This window comes from Hakea prostrata, chromosome 7 (assembly GCF_041222555.1).
Source record: "Hakea prostrata isolate BN-2017 chromosome 7, UWA_Hpros_2, whole genome shotgun sequence".
NCBI classification, from domain to species: domain Eukaryota; kingdom Viridiplantae; phylum Streptophyta; class Magnoliopsida; order Proteales; family Proteaceae; genus Hakea; species Hakea prostrata.
In genome coordinates, this window is record NC_142606.1 from 11370870 (window position 1) to 11376093 (window position 5224).

Consider the following 5224-nt stretch of genomic DNA (forward strand, 5'->3'; position numbering starts at 1 on the left):
ATGAACCTGAGATGAGTGTGCCTCCTGGGAATTCACGCCCTCAACCAAAACGAGGGCATGATGATGATTTGGGAGTTTCTGGTGGCGAAAAGAGGTGGCCTGGATGGCCAGGGGAGAGTGTATTCCGTTTATTGGTTCCTTCACCAAAAGTTGGTGGCATCATTGGCCGTAAAGGGGAGTTTATCAAAAGAATGTGTGAGGAGACGAGAGCTCGTATAAAAATTCTTGATGGTCCTCCAGGCACTTCAGAAAGGGCTGTAAGTTCTTCTTAGAAGACAATCTAATTTTACTGAAATTTGAACATGAAGATCCAATCGATGCATTTCAGAACCTTGTGCGGTAGCCCAGTTATATTTTGTGGTGAAGTCATACATTATTCATCTGGTGTTAGTATTTAGCTTCCAAGCTAACTGAAAATTTTGGCATTTTATATGAGATTCTTGCATGTGTAGGACTGCATTATGAAGGTGTTTTTATTTTCAGGTTGCATGTTTTACTAATTAACCAGTAAATCTAGTTTGGTGCTCTTTTGGTTGAACATGCTTTTAGTTGCATGCAGATGTTTTGTTAATTGATATAATAGACACTTGGTCATATGATGGATACCTATTTAACTCCCCTGCTTGGGACATGACAAATCCATTACTGTAAAGTCCTTACCTTCCACCCGCTAACAGCAGACATCTTAGAATGCCTCTGAAACTATTTCTGTATACTTAGGAAACCTAACTAGCAATCTGATAGTGATAAAAGATTGAAAGATCTCCTACTTTTAATCTAAAAATGTATTTTAGTTTTCAGAGACGATGGAATATCATCAATGGCAAATCCCATGATAAGATTCTAAATGCATGTCTTACTATAAAATGCTAAGAAAATAAAAAAGAAGTATCACATTAAACAGGGCATTAATCCGAATATGGTGCCTTTCATCACAATAACTGAGATGAATCTGTGCAGGTTCTGCCCACCAACCTAAGGCAACAAATCAGTCACCAAAGTGACTCCATATTAGAAGAACCACTGGTCCAGATTGCAGTGATCAGCATTGAGCATTACAAGTGCTGAAAAGTAGATCTGATAAGGATTCAGAGATACCTTGTAAGAACATCTGAACCAAGAGCTCTGCATATTAGTCTTTTAATTGTTTCAGCTTTCCTACATCAGAGTGACATTTTGGTTTGAACTTTGCTTTTAGTTTCATATTTCAACTAGAATTTGTGTTTTGTTTTAAGTACATGCTTGTAACACCCAGTTAAGATTAGAATGAACTGAGGAAAATTTAGTGTAATCGAACAAGATTATGAATTCTTCCCCCTTTTCCTTGTGGAGTTCTGTTCTTCCTATTTGTCAAGTTTTCCTTCTGTCCAAGCCACCATAGCATAGCAGCATATTCCTGAGGTCTGCACCAACAATATGCATCCACCAAATAAAAAAACATTAACAATGTGTATTCACCAAATAAAAAAAAGCATTAACAATATGCTGGAATACTACACACAGAGCATAAGATACATCTGAGGAAACAATCTAGAAACAGAACAGCTTCACTTAACTCCCAAGGATTCTCACATTGGAAAGAACTTTGTATCTTGAGTTACACAATCACGTGCTCAATAAAACTGGGGCTATAGGAAAGGGTAAATAAGGTGCACTTGATGCCTTGTTGGGCCAATATCTTAGTACTTCCCCTCAAGTTGGAGCATACAAATCCCCCAGGTCCAGAAAGGGAGAGAGGAAGAGTTGCTGGGGCTATAGGAAAGGCTTCAGTTGCGGTACACACATAATAACCTACGATGAATGACCAACATCTTAACAGAAACATTGTGATGGTTTTCTTTTCTAAGCATCCGCTTTAATTGGAAGGCAAGCTAGGGGTTTGGGTTCGTCATTCCAACCGAAACTAGGTATTATATCTAGTTTATATGATATCATGTGCATGTCTAATTATTTGGTGCACTATATTATTTTTGCATTTGCTGATTTTTATTTTATTTGATTTCTCTTGTTTTGTGGTAGCATTTTATTTTTTGAGGTTGAAATTTTGTTTGTGGTTGGATACGGGCCTACCTGTGTAGTCTTGTTTTGGTGAGTCTTGGGTTATCATTTTTAATTCTTTTTTAAGAATATTCTGGTTTCAGTTCTCTGGGTTTATTGTTTAGAAGTTGAGGTTGATTTTGGGTACTAACCTCATCACTTTTACTTGGATTTGTATTTTTGGGGCCTAATGCAATAATTATGCTTGATTGGTGTCATCTGGAGTCCATTATCATATTTTCCAGCATATCATATCCTATAAAAAGTGTCGCAAAATGTTGGGATTGGGATTTTAAGATGTCTTAGGAAATGAGAGAGGTCGTAGAGGAGGAGTTGACTGAAATAGAATTTGATGGGGGTAGAATTTATAATAATGGTGTAAAGATTGAGTGCTTTTCAGCTCAAGCATGAAACAACTTAAGGATGTTGAGGTAGGGGAGGAAAAATTGGACAGGAGAAGTGAAGGTGGATGGAAGAAGGAGTTCAGTAGGGGGACAGAGTGAGCACATCATTGTTTATTTTTTATGCTGTAGTTTTCAGTAGGAGTCCCTTTTTTTTAATCTTTTTGAGCAGCTGCATTATGAACTCATTTTTGCTCTAGAGCTGCATTTCATAAATTTCTTATTATGTAATAGTTACCTGAGATCAGTTTTGAAGAGAGATTTTTCAAGTTCATTCCTCTTCAAAGCTGGCTTTTTGTGGCATGTTCTACAGGGATTTACTTGGGCTCCAAAAAGCTTATCTCGGGGCATTGCTCTCATCCCAGAAATCACAATATGGAATGCCTTTCCTAGGTAAATCTGGCAGTCTCAGTCCTGGTTATTATGGAAGTCCTTCTTTTGGTCTTGGTATGTCATATCCTGGAAGCCCATTGGCAAGTCCCGTTCTTCCCAATTCCCCTGTTGGACCTGGTAGTCCTATTAGGCATGAGCGGAACATGTGTTTTCCTCCTGGGCTGAGAAACTTAAGTGTTGGTGTCATGGGATTTTGGCACTCGGAAGGTGCTGGGAACATGGATGAGAGCTTCGCATCATCACTTCTGGAGGAATTTAAGTGCAACAAAACCAAATGTTTTGAACTTTCAGAAATTGCAGGTCACGTTGTTGAATTCAGGTATATGTTGCTTTTCCTTTCTGGTCTTCATATTACGAACAAAAACATATCTAATTTAAAATCAAGAACTGAACTGTTTTAACCAACAATATTTGTGAACAGTGCCGATCAGTATGGGAGCCGATTTATACAGCAAAAACTTGAAACAGCTACAACAGAAGAGAAAAACATGGTTTTCCAGGAAGTCATTCCCCCAGCTCTTTCTTTGATGACTGATGTTTTCGGTAACTATGTTATTCAAAAGGTATCTTATTTGTCTAATCCCTTTTTAAACTCTTATTGGTAATCTGACATGTGCTTCCATATTTGTTTCATTTGATTTTTTTATCTTTTATCTTTTTCGTTCTTTGTCTTCCTTTGGAAGTTCTATAGATGTCTTACAACTGTAGTTTTTTTCACTTTTTTTTGAGCATGGAACTGCAACCCAGAGAAGAGAACTTGCAAACCAGCTAACTGGTCATGTTTTGACTCTTAGTCTCCAAATGTATGGCTGTCGAGTGATACAAAATGTATCTTGTTCACACACTAAGGGTTTTGTTGATCTAACATTAAATTTCTTCACAGGATGGGATCTGAATGTAAGAGTAGCAAAAGCTTTTCCTTAGCTTATTTTGGTATACCATGCTGCCTTCCTCCTCCTCCCTCCTCCTTTTTCAACTTCACAGAGAAAATTCAACAATAGACTCAACCACTAAAAAGAAAAAAGCATAACTCAATCCTTAACTAATTAAATAGTCAACATAGTGACTAGGAAACTAAAACAAGAAAAGAAACTGATGTGAAACAGTGTTGGGCTTATAGAACCCTAATCCAATCTACTAAATCACTTATTAGCAATTAAAAGGAAGAACTAAAAACTCCTAACCAAGTAATCCTGTATGGCTAAACCCATATTATAGGCCCAATAAAGTTGATGGTACGGATAAAAACATTGAATTAAAGGTCTGAGATATATAACGCAAATAAGCCTAGTTAGGTGACTTAATTGTGTCAGGTCAACTGCCTAGCAAGTAAATAGGCGCAGTTTTCAACAAGGTCTCTCCACACATATATTGTGCTGACCTTCTCAAGTAAGAATTACATGGACGTTTAATTTTGCATTTGTAAACTATTAGAAAAGGGCAATTTAGGAAGGGATTGATCCATCGAGAGTTAGTACTTTGCGCTAACTCTTGATAGGAAAGAGTGGTAGAAATTAAGAGTTTTATACCAATTGAAATAGGTTTATACTTTCCTATATAATATAGACTTGTAAATTAGCCTATAAATAGAAAAGTTACTTTGAGGAGTGCTCACAAGAAAGGAGAGCCTCCACAACTAAGTCGTGGCTTCCATCCTCTCCTCTCCCTCATTCCTCACCTTATTCTTTCTCAAAATAGCATGGTATCAGGGCTGTAGGTCCTCTTATTCCTTTCGATTCTATAGAAAGGAAAGAAACTGTACCTGGAGAAGAAGCAATCGTCGCTGGTTCCTTTCGGTTCTGCTTCTTAGGAGTTGAAGCAATCGTCGTTGGTGTGGCTGCTGTCGGTTCTGCTTCATAGGAGAAGAAGCAATCGATTTTGTTGAGACTTCGAGACTTCGACTTCGAGAAAGAGTGAGAGAGATCGATTGTCTTAAAGAGTGAGAGAGATCGATCGTGTTGAAAGACCTGCGATCAGTTTTCAGGTTTGGTCTTGAGTTTCGGTGGTTTTAAGGAGAGATCAATCGTGTTGAAAGACCTGAGATAAGTTTTCTGGTTTGGTTTGGTTTTAAGTTGGTTCAAGTGGTCCAAGTTGGTTTATTTATGTTTATAAGATTAATTTGAATCTGGGATTAATCTGGGAATAATTCTGATTCTGGTTTCTGATTTTGGTTTCTGATTTCTGATTTCTAATTTCTGGGATTTGATTTTAAAATTGTTTGATATGGGAGAAACTTCAAGTAAAAATACTATGACTGAAATTATTTCTTCATCCTCTCATCGGTTAACTGAGAAGAAATTGGAGGGTGGATCAAATTTCCACCAATGGAGGGCTATAGTTAAAATTGTTCTTACTGGATGGGGACAGATAGATCATTTGACTAAGACTGTACC

The 5224-nt window shown here is 37.4% G+C and overlaps 1 long non-coding RNA gene across 1 annotated transcript; it reads left to right on the forward strand.

Moving 5' to 3' along the window:
- The first annotated feature begins 1015 nt into the window (after positions 1–1015).
- On the forward strand, positions 1016–3331 carry LOC149009757 (uncharacterized). Its single transcript, XR_016174354.1, has 3 exons — positions 1016–1101; positions 2752–3150; positions 3253–3331. It is a non-coding gene; the product is annotated as an uncharacterized LOC149009757 (long non-coding RNA).
- The last annotated feature ends 1893 nt before the right edge of the window (positions 3332–5224 follow it).